Source organism: Montipora foliosa, chromosome 14 (assembly GCF_036669935.1).
Source record: "Montipora foliosa isolate CH-2021 chromosome 14, ASM3666993v2, whole genome shotgun sequence".
Taxonomy (NCBI): domain Eukaryota; kingdom Metazoa; phylum Cnidaria; class Anthozoa; order Scleractinia; family Acroporidae; genus Montipora; species Montipora foliosa.
Window position 1 is genome coordinate 17,250,755 of NC_090882.1, and position 19,838 is coordinate 17,270,592.

General features: G+C 35.7%; 1 long non-coding RNA gene across 2 annotated transcripts in view; it reads right to left on the bottom strand.

The window, feature by feature from the left end:
- Nucleotides 1-16,565: 16,565 nt before the first annotated feature.
- The window catches only part of LOC137985236 (uncharacterized), a 17,597-nt gene continuing 14,324 nt past the window's right edge, over nucleotides 16,566-19,838 (bottom strand). For both annotated transcript variants that reach the window (XR_011119261.1, XR_011119262.1), the window contains 5 exons: nucleotides 19,621-19,838; nucleotides 19,190-19,276; nucleotides 18,361-18,441; nucleotides 17,595-17,705; nucleotides 16,566-17,127 (listed from right to left, as the gene is read on the bottom strand). The exon at nucleotides 19,621-19,838 is cut by the window's right edge and continues 8 nt beyond it. This is a non-coding gene — a long non-coding RNA (uncharacterized lncRNA). The remainder of the gene's footprint in view (nucleotides 17,128-17,594; nucleotides 17,706-18,360; nucleotides 18,442-19,189; nucleotides 19,277-19,620) is intronic.

Here is a 19,838-nt window from a genome sequence, read left to right on the forward strand (position 1 = left end):
TTCATCCAAACAATATCTTCACACGAATCCTGTTATTCGCTCCCTTTTTCAGATACGTCTTGACCCTAGCAGGCAGTGAATGTTCTTCTTCACTTGTCACATTTTCTAGACACATCTGCACAGTGAGTACCTTTTTTAAATAGTGTCTGTCTCTTACAGCCATTTTGGATTTTGGCCACGTCTCTTATATAATTACAATTGTCCCAACATACATTCCTCACAATGTCGCACTATTTTCAATTATAGTTCACCACTATATTTTCTCCGATTCTTATTGGTTTAAATTGATCACGTGACGCTATAGTGTTCGTCCGCGGAGAGACACTATCAGCCCATAGTGCCCGTCCGAGGAAAATACACGGATGGATAGTAGTCGTCCGCTGAAAATACCTCTGTAAACAAGCGGCCTTATGGAAAATAAACAATCGAAATTGTATTAATTAAGAGGGTTTTTGTTTGTTTTCTTTTTCAAGTTTTACATTGGCTGACACGGCTTTCGTCTAAACTAGCATATATTTGTTTTAAGAACATCAAATTTCCGCGGGGCAACTATGAGCCGATAGTTCCTCGACAGAAACACTCTATTGTTTAAATAATCAAGCGTTCCGAGTTCCACACTTTGTGGAAGAATGCTCGTCTCCTTCAGCCGGCTTACGCAACGTAGTACCAGCAGTTGGGAATTAACAGCTTCATCTCAAAGCCCCTCAATACTGCTCAGGGAACCTTAAGACAACGACAGATCGTCTGTAAAACTAGCGGCAAATTGGTATTTATTACTATCCCAACAGCACAACAATAACTGAATTCGATTTCCTCAAAATTTACAAAATCTTTCTTTCTCTTCCCCACACCATCCACTTATAATATTTTAAATATAAGTTTAAAAGAAATAAAACTATTAAACTGCTTTCATTCTTAAAAGACCTGGCAACGACGCTTGTTACACCCTAGCTGATCCAAAATCACTAACAGACCTTGTTTTAAAACCATATATATCATGACAATTTTCCAATAAATTTGCAACACGAAACGTGCAGAGTAGAGTTGGATAATAAAAAATGCTTTATCACGCTAATATACTCCCTCTTTTTTTTCTTCTTAAACGTTTAGCCGTATTTACTCGAAAATCACTGTAATGGACACTTGAAACCCTAAGAATTGCCCTGGAAACTATGAGTACTTTTTTTTAATCTCCACGCCCCGTAATGACATTTACACATAACTTTCTTATTTCATTTTTACCAAAAGTTAAACAGTCGTTACAGGAAATCCAAATTCTTCGCCGCTATTGGAAACTGTTAACATCAAACCGTAAGTACTTGTATTTGAGACTTTGCATCCACAACATTAAATGTGTCCACTTATTCCATTCCTTTTCCAGGTAGGTCTTGTCCACAAAAAACGATGAATTTGGTCATCCTCAAGTATCGTCTACACAGTGAGTACTTCTTTCCAAACCGGCCTCCACTTACAGCCATTTTCCATTTTGCTCTGATAAGTTAAAACATTATCACAAATGGTCTATCACAAATGGTTATTTCTAGCCAAAAGCACAAAAGGCAATACATTTCCTGAAATTTAACTTTACTTTCAAAACATTTGCAAATCATTATCATCACTCTTTCTCTTCTCTTCCTCTTTTCCGCACAACATCCACTCAGACAACTTCCTGGAAGAACAAATATTTAACAATAAATGATAAGCTATAATTCCGATTTAAAGACGACTTTATCTTATCATTTGATCTTCCTCGCCTATTTCAGTCCTCATCCTTGTTCAATAAATTCGTTCTATTCTTGACCAATTTCTTAACCACTGGCACCAAAAGTAAAATCTGGAAAGGAAGCTAAACTTTGTAGGTACAGATACATACGACTCCACCAACCCATTTTTAGTTATCATTGCACTTTTTTATAATTAGATCAATAACGATATTTAGTAACTAAATTACTTTACTTAGACCCCAAATCTAACTATATCACTTATCATTACGAAAATAACGATAGAACATTTCTTTTACACATACAACACGAACAAATTATTTGCAAGTGTTGACAGGCCTGCAGCGACTGGCCATAATTATGACTTCCCATTATCTCTTTTTCTTGTCTTAGTGAACCATTGCATTTATCAAACTCTTTTGAGAGAATCATGCTATTTCGTTCATTGTTATATTTACAAAAGAAGCAGCATCGTTTCTTGGACCACAGAAACTCCTTTTAAAATATTTCTCTCATTACCCTTCCCAGCCCCTTGACTTAGCTCGAGTCCTCACACCATAATTTGAGAACAAAAATTCCCCCTCACTACCCCTACCTATCTACCCATCTCAACCCTACCCTCTCAAATTTTACTCCATGTCGCTACACTTTAGTTGGAAGCTCGATGCCCTTCGAATTTATCCATGAGGACTTTATCGTAAAATGGCCACCTCTATCCCCTCTTAAAATTATTTATCACCCAACCCTTTTCCCTGTGAATTAGATCCCAATTCAACTTAAACCCTCCAGACGTAACATGCTACTCCCACATGCCTTGAAAGACGTTTAGGCTTCCACCTCATTTCATGTTATAGTTTAATTAATTAATTTTTTTTATATCAAATCACGACGTTTCCGTTCCCTCGTAAACAACACTGAATTTACATACAAACCCCCCACCCCCCCACCCCCATAACTTCAGCCCAATCAACTCCGAACAAGATAACGCCTTTTACCGAGACTACATGATACAGATCCTCTACCAGAACAACTCCTTTTCAAACTATTTCACATCTAAATTCTGAACTCTAAATCTAAATTTTGTGTTGTCCAAAATGCCCTCTTAATTTCTGCAGTAAATCTACCTACAACTACATTTCCACGCACACTTCAATCAATCGGCAATGTACAACCCCCGATACTCGCACAAACACTTAATTCGGCAAGTTCTTACCATGTCATAGTCGATTCGGCTCGTATAATTAACAATTTTTCGATATCTCCTAAATATAAAACAAACCTTTCTTCATGAATGCAGAATATAATATTGTTTTTATGGGAGGGTCACTCTGCAATCCTCGGCAAAAAAACCCGAGTGTTCCTTTGCAGAAAAAAAAGATCTCCGAGAATGTTAAATATAATTTCGTCCTACTTAATGACACTCTAGATCTATTCTATCCTCTATCTGTAACTACGCGTTTAAATAACCCTCTTGCCCGATGAAACGTTCATCTTACGTAACTTTATTTTTAGCTATGAACTACAGGGCCTCATCACTTCCTCACACACCGCATCCAATTCAAGAATCAGGGATTTGAGAGATCAGTGAATGACCTTTTCAATCTTGAGTATTTCTTCTGACTTTATCAAGGAAAAAAACCTAAGATTTTCTCCAAATTTGCTTTAACGGCTTTGGTGATATAAATCTTTTAGATCTTGCCCTAATGAAGCAAGTCTCGTTAGTAGAAGACTGTCATAGAAGTAAGCCTTCCATTGGCGATATTTCATGACTCGACACATATTTAATTGTACTTTACACACATCCAGGACTGTACCAATGCAGCAGATCACGACCAATATGGGAAAACAGAACTTGAGGACTTTCGAAACCAAGTAATGATTACTTCAAAAAAGTAAGTTATAGTGTTCTGACTAAAATGATTTCAAATTCTTCGCGATTGGTGGTGTCTCGAATACTATTATTTAACCTAACTTATCCCAGATCGCAAGTGCCTTGTATAATTACCTCATTTGTTACTTTTCGACTTGATCCTTTTTAATAACATTTATATTTATATTTTAGTTGTTCTATACACGACCCAGGTTTTACGTACATGAGGTCGTTCGAAAACCACCATGGCATCATAAGGACATGTAATTTTAACGTAGCCCTCTCCTACTCCCATCCTCCTCAGTTGACCATTTACCCCCCCCCCCCCCCCGCTCCCCACTCTAACCCCGGTAGCACAGTACCCTTTTTACGCACATCAGGTCATTACGCAATTTCCATTACCTCCAGATCTTTTGATCACTTTCCCCTCCATTCTTCCTACACACTTTTTCTGTTGTCATATAAGCATCATAATGACATGTCATTTTTAAGATTGGCGGGGGGGGGGGGGGAACTCTCCTAACTCTCCCAACTCTCCCCTTCTCAGTTGACCATACACCCATTATAAAAACTAGTAGAGTGTAATTTTTCACCATAAATTTAAAACGTGTACAGCCCGTAAAGAAAGAAAAATATTATTTTACCTTGGAAAGGTAGATACTTAAAAGATTAATAAGTATTGCACAAAAACGAAAGTAATAGCAAGGTCAATAAAGCAAGCACTAGTTTAAATGCTCCGAAGATATCCTTTCATAGTTACTGTTTGTTTCGATAATATTCGCTTCCTTCTTAGAGTGCTACCCTACTAAATTCATAAATTTAAATGGCCTCTTTTGCCAATGAAATTATCTTTTATTTTCAGGTTACAACTCCTTAGCCTCATGAGAAGAATGACAGCATTGCTGAAACCAATACATGACTCGAAAGGCCGTAAGTATTTTCATCACCTCAGAAGATAAAATACTTATGTTTACCTTACATACAATGAAATTGTTTTTGTCTCTTATTCTTTATTCAAAAAGGTCTTTTTCGCATTGAAAAGTCCCGTAAGTATAATGTATTAATCTGGCCTTCTTCGTCGCATGTAACAAGTTTTTCTCAACTTTATATCTACGTATGCTCATAAAGCACAACTTAATTTGAAAGAGGCGTCCAACAAAGATACCTCTCAAACTGTAGGTGAATTTAGGGTAGCTCAAACCAGTTTCAACGCTTTCACGTGACGCTCTTATTAGAAGGATCGGCACCACAACGTTGTATCATGTATTAGCAATATTGTGGTACCAAATGAAACGCGAATTATTGCTGAAAAAGATGCAGTCGTGATTGTGACGTAATATGTAACCGTGGTAACGGCAAAGCCCTGTAAAAACACCCTTTACTTTGCCTTTAGTTGCTTATATCTCAAAAACAAACTCAGTGACCCCCATTTTTTATCTCTGAAAAGTAATCAGAAGGGCAAGATGAAACTTTCTGCAAAGTTTAAAAAAACTTATATCCAGTGGATTCAGAGCCACCTTAAAATTGTGATTTTTTAAGGTGGCTCTGAATCCGCTGGACAGAATTTTTTCAAACTTTTAAAGTTTCGTCGTGGCCTTTTAATCACTTTTCAGCGATAAAAAAAGGGGGGTCACCAAGTTCGTTTTTGAGAGATGAGCGACTAAATCCAAAATATATAGGGTGTTTTTGCTGGGCTTTTCCGTTGCCAAGGTAACTTTTTAATCACAATAATGATCACATCTTGTTTGAAAATGACCGGTGTTTTATATGGTACCATACCATTTCTGTTACGTGATACAGTGTTGTAGTGTCATCCGATCTAAATAGTCTCAAGTGTTGAAACCCTTTCGAGCCTCCTTAAGTTAACTTTATTAATTCTTTTTTAACTCTATTGGATAATTCAGTTAATAATCATGAAATACTTTGCTTTTCTCTTTGTACGCTATAGCAAATATGAGACACCGTATGGGAGCAAGAAAAGAAGAATTGTGAGTACTAATGTTCATTGCGAAACCTACACAACGTAAGTGCAGTTTTTGACAATCTTAATTAATAAGAATAAAATGTTTATATTTCACAAGCAAAACATCAAATTTTGTTTTGACATCATCATTATCATCAAACGTTGTTTTTGGCAGTAGCAATGACTCTAATTCACAGCAGACAGTTATCAAGAAGCCTTCAAACCGTATATACAATAGACCATATTCGTATTCTCAGTATTGGAATGCAACTATTTAGCTTGCAATGGAGGCTAATGCAAGAAAATATATTAAAAAGTATTTGCATATGAAAAGATTCCCCTGCGGTAGCCTCCATTGCAGGCTTGTTCCAGTCCAATACTGAGAATATGAATATGGTTTATTGAATCTTCTTTGGTTTCTCGTTAGCTAAATATGGTAATTGGCAAATGACGATCATCAGGGACCAAACTAATGAAATCCAAGTTTTCAGCATTACTCAAAACGTAAGTGCATTTTTATATTCCTTATGTTAGAATATTTCCATTCAGTTGCGCTACCATTCACTCGACCAAATTTAAAATTTAAACAAAAGATTTTATTATATTATAATTTACAGCTTTCAAGAAATTTGCAGGAAGAATTGCAATAAAACTGAGACGTTCCAGTTAAAAAAAAATCTCCAAAGCATAAGTATATCATTAATAGTTTTCAGGTACTTATATTATTCGTAAGAGTTGGGGTAACCATACGTCATATTTTTACAATGTCAGCCTTGTCTATTTTCGTCTTTTTGCCGTATTTACCCAAACACCAGTAACTGCCGTAGAAACCAGAAGAACATTTTTCGTTACTAGCCTTAATTTATGCCCTATGTAACATTCACACTAAATTCGCTTCTACTTACTAGTAGTTTTAGCAGTAAATCTGACACCGCTTTTGGGGACTGCCAACATCGAACTGGGGCGGATCTAGGGGTGGTTCGGGTGGTTCGGTCGAACCCCCTAAACTGGACGTAAAAACGTATATTAAACGCGTGGTTAAAAAAAATAGTGAACCAACTCAGCTAATAAATATATTTTTTGAAAATGATATTTCTTTGTGTCTTTGTACGCGAAAACAGCAATAAAAACAAGACAAATTTGTGCCTAGTTGAAAATGGCCTCTAGAACGTCCGCTTGAGCTATAAAATTACTGCTTATTAACGCTTACACGTCCCGCCAAAACTGACAGTTTATGCCAAATCTGCCAATCGTTCCAATTCCGGCATTGCGTAAAGCCACGCCGTTCTTTGGAAATCAGAGTTGTGGATCGTTCTCTCAGTGAGTCAAAGATTGCGCCGGGAGTATTTTAAAGAGAAAATTTACTTCAACTTTCCTCAACGTCAACTCACGATTTAATATGTCGAAGAGGACAAATCAACTACAAATTCACCGGTTTTTCGGACCGTCATCAGCAAGGTAAGCATTAATAGAGTAGTCTATTACACGAGTACGCTTAATTCTAGCAAGCAGACAGTGCTGATTTCTCGAGAGTTGTTTTACCAATCGATTTAAAAATTGAAATATCATAATTTTCTTCCCTAAATCAGAGACCAGCGAAGATAATGAGTCTTTTGACCAATTAAACCACTTCAAATTGCCCCTGAAAACGCTGGAAATCGCATTTCAGAGGCCCTAAAATTAAAAATTTTCCGGGGGAGCATGCCCCCGGACCCCCCTAGGGCCTACCGCCTTTGACGGTCGTTTATCCGAACCCCCCTTCGTCAAAACCTGGATCCGCCACAGTCGAACTGTAAATACTTCTTTCACTCTCTTTACCAGGTCAATATCTTAAATATTTGTGTCCCGTTATTCGCTCCATTTTCAGATACGTCTTATTCGCAACCGGCAGTAAATGTGGTTCTTAACCTGCCACACCCACAAGTAACTCATCCGCAAAAATCCTCCTTACAGTCATTTTGAACTTCGGCCACGTCTCTTCATATTATTGCAATTAAGCAATCCCTCAAATCTCTCGCTACTTTGGTAACTAATCAATGCTTTGAAAATATACTTCCTTCGCCTACAACTACATATTACCAACCAAAGAAAACAACATGACCAGAGCCCCTTAAAACTATCGCAATCTAGCCAACAGCAAAACAGACCATCGATTTTCCGAATTCCACACGATAATTTAACTCTATTTTCCAAACTTTTCTAAAATCTCTCCTTTTCTTGTCTTCCTCTTCTCTGCACAACACTCACTGATAATAAATTTTTAACACAAATATAAAAATAAATGATAAGCCATTAAACCAATTAAAAGACGACTTTAAATAACGCAATCATCATACCCATCATCCTCGTCTATTTCAGTCCCCTGCCTTTATTATATTTTCATGCATTTTGACAATGTATCACTTAACTCCCTATCGTTTTTAGCACCACGAAAACCCTTTAAAATATTTCCCAATACCCATCCCAACCCCTTGCCTTAGCTTGAATCCCAAACGCCATAATTTAAGGACATACATTTCTCCACCCCCCCCCCCTCACTCCCCATCTCCACCCTATCCTCCCAAATTGAACTATGACGCCACACCTTGGAGACTCAATTCCCTTCCAATTCATTCATGAGGACATTTCACCTAAAATGCCCATCTTGACCCTCTCTTCCCTCTCAAAATTATTTATTATCCTAACCCGGTTTTCCTTTCAATTAATCCCAAGAGTGAATTATAAAAGAGTGTTGTTATGGCATGGTTGGGCTCCCCAGCACAATCGCAAGAGTCTATTTTTAGGAACCCGTTCCCGCGAAAATCAGTTGGTCATGTCCCCAAAACAAATATGGCAGAAACAGTCACGCGTGACATGGCTTCTTCTCATCACTTAAAATTGAAGGTCCTTTGTTTGTTTCGCGCATAGTTATCTAAAAATAAATCCATTTGTGACTATGCTTTAGCAAGACCACAAAGTGACAGATCCAACACTCTTATCTATTTCACTCTTGTTAATCCCCAAATCACAACCCTCCAGACATTACATGCTACTCCATCCCACATTACTTTGAAACACAATCAGGCTTCGACTTCATTTGTTTTCTCATAGTTTATATATAATTCATTTTTACATCATATCAACGTTTCCTTTCCCTAGTAAACAACACTGAATTTCCATACAACCCACCCATCCCTACCCCCCTCAATTTCAACCCAATCAACTGCAAACAACACTTAATGTCAATGACCGACACCACAACGATACAGTTCCTCTACCAGAACAACTCCTTTTTTTTTTTTACACATCTAAATGCTTAAATCTAAATCTTAACTTCGTGTTCTCCAAATGCCCACTTAATTGCTGCATTAAATTTACCCCTGGATACATTCTCGCACTTCGATCAATTGACAATCTACAACCCCTATACACACACGAAAACACTTTTAAATTCAACAAATTCTTACCGTGCGGTAACTGATTTGGCAAGGTGCAGGGATGGTGCAGTGGTGAGGGCACTCGCCTCCCACCAATGTGGCCCGGGTTCGATTCCCAGACTCGGCGTTTAGGTTGGGTTTGTTAGTTCTCTACTCTGCACCAAGAGGTTTTTTTTCCTGGTATTTCCGTTATCAATGATTTCAATTTACATTGTCCCCAATTAGTGCTCCTTTCCTTTTTACCCGTATAATAAACAATTACACCATTATAACCTATATATGAAACAAACCCTTTCTACATGAATGGAGAATAAATCTCTTTTTATTATTCCTTTGAAGGAAAAAATATCTCACAAACGTTCATTTTACGAATGTTTATTTTCACCTGTCAACTTCATGGCCTCATCAGTTCCTCAAATATCGCATCAATTCAAAATCAGGAATTTGGGAGATCAGTGGATTACCTTCCCAACGATAAGTATTTCTTATGCCTCTATATAAAGTAATCCTAACCTTTTTTAAACGCCTCCAAATTTGCTTTAAAAGATTTGGTGACATTTTATATCCAGCCCTAATAAAGCAAGTCTTATTACTTGAAGACTGTTATAGTGAGCCTTCCATCGCACTCTTCATTGGATAACACATTTGATATGACTCGCCCCATATTTTTAAAATTGTTCTTTGCACACTTACACCCAGGGCTGTACAGATGAAGCAGATCACGACCGATGCAGAAAAAGAGCAAAACTGTCAAGACCAAGTAACGATTTCTTCAAACAGTAACTTTAAGTTTTCTTCCTAAAATAACGTTAAATTCTACGAGATTGCTGGTGCCTTACATACCATTATCTAACCTAATTTACCTCAGTTTAAAGCAGGCGTTAATGGCAATATATATAATACAGGAAGGATCTTAAACTTGCTTGCTTCTCAACTTGTTCCTTTATAGAATTTACACTTTTATTTTTCCTGTAGGCGATCCAGGTTTGTTTGCAACATAGCAGCCAGAAAGGAATCGTCAATTGAAACACCCTTTTAAGAAGCTTCAACGTAAGCACAATCGTTTCACTTTTTCCATTAAATAAATTGAATTTCGCAAGGCAAATGCAATTAACACAGTTGATTTTTATCATCATTAAAAACACATTTTTGAGCAGATCTTTTGTAGGGGTAGCAATTTATAATTAGCAGATGGCAGTCATCCAGAAGTCGGACATCGCAATTTCAAATCGTAAGTACAACTGCCAGTTTCTCATCTCCATAAACATTTGTTACAGCAGACATTATAATTTCCGGCTAACATTAATGGGTCCTAACTATTGTGACCTCAGTTGTCAACATTATTCAATCCAAGTGACTTTTTAAAATTTAAAGAATTTATATTTGTTTTCAGCACATTTCCTTTTTTTTTCAGCAAGCAGTAACAACTAATGGAAAATTTAAGACCCTTCATACCAGGTAATAACATTCCTTCTGTGATTACAACGCACTATCAATGTTATGGTCCTTTTTCCAGTAAAGTACATTCCCCTCCACATCATGTTTGCCTTTTTTCATTCATAAATGACACCCGTTGACAACAGCAGCTAATACTAGCGAGGTCATAATATTGTAAACGGCGGCGCCTAGCCAAACTTATGCCTTCTATTTTTCTGCTTCTTTTTTTATAATAACCTTGACAATTTTTTAGCCGATGTTAAAGTAAACCTATTCATAATTAATTCTTAAAAACTTATTCCACCTAAAATTAAATGAAAAGCTGAAGATTACATTTGCAGCCGGGACAAAAAAAACTATAGAGAACAATTTATAGTAACTTAAAACGCATTAAAACAATTAACTTTATACCAAATGTAGGAAATTAAACGCTCTGCACCGATCTCTTTAACCTCAACCCACCATTCTTCCACCCCTCCATACTGACTCTCCTAACTGTCCCTACCCCACCCCTGCCAGTCGTCCCACCCTAACTGAACAACGTTACCACGCACACAAAACTTTTTAGTTATCCAAAAACACAAGCAGTGTTTCAACCGAAACGCGAATTTTTCTTCTTGCGCAAAAGGCAGCTCGTCAACTTCCTTTGAATTTTTTGGAAAAACTGGCAAACAACGCAATGAGAAAGTGCTGCGAACAATTATTGCTCCTCTCGGCGTGGAAGTACTTTTCACAAATCATGTCAGGGTTACTGACGCATGGATAGAATCTATATATAGCCACTTTTCGTCATCCTTTTTCGAACATTAGCCTCTTACCATATGTGACTAATTTGCAGGATAATTTGAAGATCACCATTGTATCATGAGGACATGTAATTTTAATGGGGTCTTCCTCCTCAATTGACCATTCACCCTCCAGCCCCAGTACCACAGTACCCTTTTTCCGTACATGACGTCATTTGAAAACCACCATGGCATCATAAACATGTAATTTTAATCGGACCCTCTTCTACCCCTCTCCCATTTAGTTGACCATTCACCCACCCCCACTCTCTAATCCCGATAACAATGTACCCTTTCTATGTACATGAAGTCATAACACAATTTTCATTCCCTCTAAATATTTTGATAAATTCCCCTTCCATTCTCCCTACACACTTTTCCGTCATCATGTAAGTTGTGGTGGTTAAAAAGTGAGGCGAGATCTGAAGTCGTGTTCTATTCAACCGCAATCGGTTGAGGTTGAAGCGATTGAGGTGTCTCAAATGGAACGCACTCTTCCAACCATTTTCGGTTGAAACGCTGTAACTCCTGGGAATAGTCATTACCAGACTTCTCCGCGTGACACGTTGAGGGGAAAACAATATGGCTGTACCCAGCGCGGCAACTTTGAAAACGACGACAGTTGCTGCTCATCCTTTTTCAACCGTCTCGACCTGTTGTAGTTTGATACCGGTTGAACAGGTTGATCGATCAAACCAACCGAGAACGGTTTTTTCCAAATAGAACACGAAAAAACCCAACCATCCCAAACAACCTAAAACGCTTGATTCCAATAGAACACGACCTAATAATCACACTTCGACACAGCCAATAAACAGAAAACGACTTGAAGCAAGATTTGAACGCTGCAAAACACCACTTAAATCCCAAAGTCTTAAGTTTTGACAACTCATCTTCAATCATCCTTTCCAATTTTTTTGGACATAAGTCTAATAGTTTGCCACGTAAAGTTCTTGCAAATTAGAAATAATAAATGAATTAATTAATAACTTTAAACGCACTCTCGTCTCTCAGTAACCAGTTGTGTATTCTTTCACATACTCATATTCACATATTCTTGTTCTTGTCCAAAGTGCAATCAACCTAGAGCCTCTTCCTTGTTGTTATTATTATTCTCTTCTTCTACAGGAACAAAATTTTCCGTTTTTCCTTAGCATTTTCTTTCTAATGAACCCTAAGGCTTGGTCAAATCGGTAACCATTTCAAGCAGGATTTTCGTACTTCCGATTCTCTTGCCTTGTAGTTTAAACTGCCCATGGTGTAACATTATTTTTGTCTCATTTGAACAACCTCCCATCATTTTTTAAACATATTTTTTTCCCTCATAAATTAAAAACTTGCACAAACCGTAGAACAAAGAAGGGCCCGCCATTAAGGTTTCTCATTCGGTTAAAATCACACTGATAAATGGGATAAAAATGAAATTATTTCATCTTAGAAAGGTATAACTTAGGAAAATAATCAAGTATTGGACGAAAACAAAACGGTTAGTAAGGTCAATAGAACAAGGATTACTTTAATTCTCCAAAGTTTAATGGTCCTTTTATGGTTATCGTTTGTTACAAATTATTCCCCACGCTCTTACATTGATACTCAACTAAATTCAATTTTGATGGCCTCTTTTGCCAATGAAACCATCTTTATTTTCAGGCAACAACTCCTCGGCCTTATCAGAACAGTGACAGCATTGCCGAGACCGGTACAGAACTTAAAAGGCCGTAAGTATTTTCACTCACCTAAGCAGATAAAATACTAACGTTCACCTAGCATACCATACAATTTCTTCGGGATCTTTGTTTTTGTGTTATTTTTATTAACATGAAACAGTCGCGGAGGAAAATCAGCATTGGTGGGCATCAGGCCCTTAAGCAACCTCTTCTTAATCTGACCCCATACAAAAATAAGATACTTTCACTGTGGAAATCCGCCTGTTTGTTGAGGCGTTGCAGCGGCTCTATTTCAGCCAAAATCCCATACATTTACTATAACTTTAGCCGTGTTTGCCCCCCTGCCAAGAGTGCGTCAAAAACCACGGAAGGGTCTGTTGTAATTTGTAAATAACGATCATTACGGACCAAGCAAACAAGCATGTAATCCAATTTGTCAGCATTACTCAAAGCGTTAGTGCATTTTTGCATTCCTTACAAAGTATTTGCATTTACTCGCTCTTATCACTCAATCAAATTTAAACTCCAAACAGAATATTTCAAGCACAATACAGGCAGTGGATAATGAAGACTTGCAAGGTCATCTGCTAAGACTCACTGTGAGTACAACTTCCTATCGATCGCTACCTCTCGTTATTGTATTAACGACTATTTCTCTAAACCATGTTTCCTTAATTACGCTACCTGTAGCAATGGCAAATTAAACATCTTTCTTCCAAATGACTTTAAAAACATTGAAATTTTCCGTTACTTCTTTTTCATTCTTTAACGATAACGCTTAATTAAAATAGTATTTTTTTACAGTAAAGGATGAATAGTTTAAAATGATAAATCAAATAATTATTCTTACAAGTCGACGCTTAAAATTAAAAGTAAACATTGCGAACCATTACTAACGTCTTTAACATGAAATACAATTTATGGCAAGTGATGTAAAACTCGAAATATTAAAGAACTGTTAGCTTTTAAACACCTTTTTTAAAAGACAGATTGAGCTCAATCCCCATTTCCACAATCCTCTCTGCCCAATTATGTAACCGTCTCCGCCATTCTCCCAACTCAAGCCCAAAGAAACACCTCTTTGACAGACCGTGCATGATAATCTGGAAGTCATCATATTTTCATGAGGACATTAATTTAATAGTACCCTTCCATCCACACTCCATGACCTCGCCTTCATTGTACAGCAGCTTTATCTTAACATCATGAAAAGTATTTTGTGTTAGATTCCCTCTCTACCACTTTTCATGTAATATAAATTCTTTTTGTCCCTAAAACGTCGATGTGTCCTTACCATTTGTCCAAAACACCTTTTTAAAACATCATTGTTCTTGGAGGTAAACTCTTTCCTCGATCTTATTTCATTACTTCAAGAGTGGACCAAGGCCGAAAAAACCCAATCAGTCTTTGCAACGAAAATTTGCGAGAAGAGTGAACAGATCCTGTACGTTGTCTATTACCTAGGTATCTTGGTGTTGTTTTGAAAATACAATTCTTTTTTCTTTTGTTTTTGTTTCAGGTGTTAATAACAAGCCAGTAATATTGGATATCAGAACAGCTGCTTTATGACTGAGCTGCCCAGAGGCTGCAGTAAAGGAAATCTACATTGGACCACATTCAGGAAACCTGGTAAAAAGAAACTTGCTTTGATTTATGATCAAACCCAATAAATTATAACTATCCTCCAAAACCCAACAACCATGTCCATAATTATCCATTATTAATCTTTCACCTTCACGTTTAATCCAAACCATTCATCATCACATTTCCTATTATTCATTCATGATTGATGCCATTTATTAAAACTGATTGTACTTATTAACATCAATCACAAATTATAGACTCCTGTCCATTCTAGGCACATCTTTCAGTATCATTTATATTTATAGATTTTCATGCATATTTATGTTTTGCATGTTAATATTAATAGATTTTCAGCCATATTTATAAAATCTCATGCATATTCATACTTATCGATTTTCAAATGCATACACATTTATTGATTTCAGTAAATTTCATGCATATTTATCAAAAATAAATATTTCCATGCAGATTCATAAGATTTCATGCATATTCATGATCTCAGGCACATTTATAGCTGTTTATTCATATTTATAAAAAAATCATGCAGATTCATACAGTTTCATGCATATTCATTAATTCCGACATATTCATTGATTTCATGCATATTCATAAAATTTCATGGGTATTCATTAATTCCGGCATATTCATGCGTATTCATAGATTTTCATGCATATTTATAGATTTCCAGCCATATCCATAAAATTTCATGCATATTCATGATTTCATGCATATTTATAGATTTTCATGCATATTCATTAATTTCAGCATATTCATGTGTACATGCATATTTATAAAATGTCTTGCATATTCATAAATTTTCATGCATATTCATTAAGTTCAGCATATTCATTTTCATGATTTCATGCATATTTATTGTTTTTCATGCACACTTTTAAAGTTTCATGAATATTCATAAACTTTCATGCATATTCATCGATTTTCAGGCATATTTATCGATTTCCAGCCATATACATAATTTCATGCATATTTATAGATTTTCGTGCATATTCATTAACTCCATGCATATTAATGATTTCATGCATATTTATAAATTTTCATGCATATTCATTAATTTCATGCATATTCATAAAATTTCATGAGTACTCATTAATTCCGGCATATTCATGCGTATTCATGAATATTTATAGATTCCGTGCATATTAATCGATTTCATGCATATTTATAAAATGACATGCATATTAATGATTTCACGCATATTTATAAACTTTCATGCATATTTATAAATTTTCATGCATATTCATTAATTTCAGCATATTCATGTGTATTCATGAATATTTATAGATTCCATGCATATTTATCGATTTCCAACCATATTTATAAAATGTCATGCATATTCATGATTTCATGCATATTCATTAATTTCAGCATATTCATGTGTATTCATAGATTTTCATGCATATTCATGATTTCATGCATATTTATAAAATGTCATGCATATTCATTAAGTCCAGCATATTCATGATTTCATGCATATTTATAAAATGTCATGCATATTCATTAAGTTCAGCATATTCATGATTTCATGCATATTTATTGCTTTTCATGCACACTTTTAAAGTTTCATGAATATTCATAAACCCCATGCATATTCATCGATTTTCAGGCATATTTATCGATTTCCCGCCATATACATAATTTCATGCATATTTTTAGATTTTCGTGCATATTCATTAACTCCTTTTGTATTCATGATTTTCATGGAAATTTATAGATTCCATGCATATTTATCGATTTCCAGCCATATCCATAAAATTTCATGCATATTCATGATTTCATGCATATTTCTAAATTTTCATGCATATTCATTAATTCCAGCATGTTCATGTGTATTCCTGAATATTTATAGATTCCATGCATATTTATCGATTTCCATCCATATTTATTGATTTTTTATGCATATTTTAAAATTTCATGCATATTCATCAATTCAATCAATCGGTTTTTTTGCAAATTTATAAAATTTCATAGAAAAATTTGCATGTTTATTTAATTTCATGCATATTCATGATTTCATACATATTTACTATTTATTCATAAGAACTGCATGCATAATCATGCTTATCGAATTTTCATATTCATGCTGTCATGCATATCATTTCAGAAATGCACAATAAATTTAATTCATACTTGGCAAAAGAGAACAAGTTACAAAAAAGAAACGCCATTCTTTATTATTTCGATAGGCCTTTTTAAAACAGTTTGAGCCTCAACACAAAAAAAAGCATACAAGTCTATGATACTTCTTAAACTATCATTTCTTTAAGTCAAACGTAAAATGTATAGGACTGTTTCTAACTTCACATTATCAGAAATGGCAAATGACAAGAATTCAAAACGCGTAAATTAAAGCATTAATACAGTGTTCTCTTGGAAAGCTATTTATGGAACACTCGCGTCTTAAGTATCAATGAAACTGAGAAAAAAATGACTTGCTTTGAAGCTGAAATTATTGAAAATAAACCTAGAGAAATGAGTTCTCAATAAATTCTCTTTAAACTATGAATAAAGATAAATAATCTTATCACATAAGTAGATTTCACAGAAACGTAGTCTGAATAACTCTACGAAGTTTTCCTTTTTTTACAGTCTTTTATTCGTTCAGGTGAAGTTGGACGGTAGATCAGTTGGTAGATAAACAGCAGCAATGTAGTTCGTGATATGACCTAAAAATTCAAAGGCACATTTTAAAATCATCCTAACAAATGTCAACTCTACATCTAACTAACAACGTTGTTTTATTTCTGAAACTAAGACACTACCACTCGGGTAAAAATGAATTGTTTTCTTTTTAGAAGCACAATTCACTTAGTTACCTCAAAATTGGTATGTCTGGAAAAACATACAAGAGCTGCCCCTCGATTTTGACGTGTCACCATATCTGCTCAGAAATATTTACTTGATGTTTGCACTTGAACACGACCTAATGTCCATCAAACATCACCATGTAAAAATAGGAACATAAGTGCTGAATAAAAGACAGTCTCAATTTTGCAGGTAACTAGTTCGTAATTTCTCACTTCAGTGACAGTTCATCGTCAACGAAGGAATGGACTTCACAGCCTCCAAGACTTTAAAATCAGATTATTGAAATACAACAAGCAAGAATCGAAAGCAAAGATAGTGTGCTTACCAGTGATGAACAAGGCCCAGCATAGGCAGACGTTTTGTACAGTGGCCATTTGTAAAGCAAGGATACTGGGATATAGTTCATTCTAGGCTCCATATGCAAGATGAAACAATGCTGCAGAGCAAAATAGAAAAAGGTAAAGCTTTAAAACTTTTAGACCGTAACAAAGCAAGATTAAAACCTAAGCGTCAATGCTAACATCTAATTAAAAAAAGAAATTGCAGAGAAGATAACTCTAAAACTCATAAAGAGACATTGAATCATTAAATGAAGACTAAAACTAAAATAAACAATTAACGAAGCAATGCGCACATAACTTTTTTTGTGTAACACAAAAGTTATAATTGATTCTAAGCTAACATCAAATTTCTGCTTCTTTCACACAGCATTACTTCATGCCCAAGGGGACCAACAATGACAACTTTGAACGATCAAATAAATGAAAGCACATTTATCAATTGTCATGCAGATCCATCGGTTGATCAATTTCATGCATATATTTATAGATTCTCCTTATTTCATGCATACTGTAATGCATATTCATTGATACGTGTCTATTTCATGCATTTTATTTTCCTTTGTACACATGTACCAATGGTTTATAAAAAAATACCTTTTCCTATCATGTCTTGTATATTGAAAGTCGGGCAGTTTTAGTTTTAATCGACTGAGGATCAAACCATTAACACGAATAGTGAAGAATGACATTATGAATTATTCATATGGCTATAGATTTAAACCAATTTTAGCAGCGACAATTGATACAAACCTGATTGTTCAAGGATTTGTCCAGGTCGAGTGACATCACCACCAGACCCTAAATGGCTTTCTGTAGTTGCTGCAAAGAAGTCTAAATGAAACGGGGATCATAATCAGCGAGTCCCTAAAATACAAGTTGCTTGGCAACGAGAGAAAGAACAAATGAAAATCAGGACTCTGATTTTTCAGTTGTCCCCTCGTCCGTTGCCAAGCAACTTGTATGCTTTTCTTCTCTCGGGCAAATACACCTTATTCCAAAATGGCCGCTGATTTATGCAGATACCAATTGGCCCTTGTTGCCTCGTTCAAGATAAAATATTCTTTTGAATTTTAAGCTTAAGAACGAGGCATCAAGGGCTTATTTGAATAAAAACAAAAGAATATTTAAATGGTGGCCATTTTGGAATAAGGTGTATTACACCTTTCCATCGTGTCAAGTATCAGTGAGTCCCAATTTGTGCTGTTCTAACTAATGTCCTTTCCCATTGTATCCACCTCGACGTCAAACGTCTTTTGGATCTGCTAGATTCAAGTAGTATAAGAAAATTTGAATTTGGCCCATAAAATTTCTCATTGTGGTAGTCTGTTGTTTTAGTTGGCAAGCGTATTTGCACTTCCATCAATCCTTCTTATATGGACTTAGAATGTACAATGGCTAAGAATTAAAAAAAAAATGAAATGAATCATAAAATGCCTGAAAACCAGGCAATATCATGTAAAAAAAAATGGTGTATGAAATATCTATCTACCCCATGGGAGTACTAATGACGGAAGCATTGCCCGGACAATGCTGTGAAACACCTACAGATTGTGAAAAACTATATTTTTAAGGTGCCTACCTTGATTACTTTTAAGAGAGAATTAAATTCGGCCAGTTCTTGTCCAAGTACGGTAGTCAACGAATTAACGCCTCCCTTGCCATCAGTCTGAAAATTAAAGAAGCATGCTTCAAGAGAGAAAAAAAAACTCACTTTTGTTTCTGATTTCCCCCCTTTCAACTTTTCGTGCCCTTTCTTGTCTCAATATTTTGCATTCCAAGATCTCTTTGGTTTCACATTTGCTTTAAAACATACTTGACAATTAAGGCAGAAAAAGGGCTGCGTTTTTTTGTACTAAAATTGCATACCAGCTGTGTTCGCAGGTACTCGCTTCATTTTAAAAGTGCTACTACAATAAAGAAAAATAAAGTAAAAAAAAAATAAAAAACAGTTCTCTTTTTTCTTCACATTTTGGAATTACTTGCGTCGAATGCTTAACAAGGACTACTGACCTTGTCCTCTCACATTGATTTCCAAGATCTCTCAACCCACGACCCTTCAGTCTTCCCTCGAACATAGCTTTGCCGGCCTCTTCTATATTAAGAGCAACAGGCAATTTAGACTGGATGCTTTCAGCAAACTCGCAAACAATCTCATCGTTTGTTGTATGGCTTCCTCCGCTGGCCAAACGCAGGTGCAGCTCCAACATTGCACTTATCACGGCATCAGT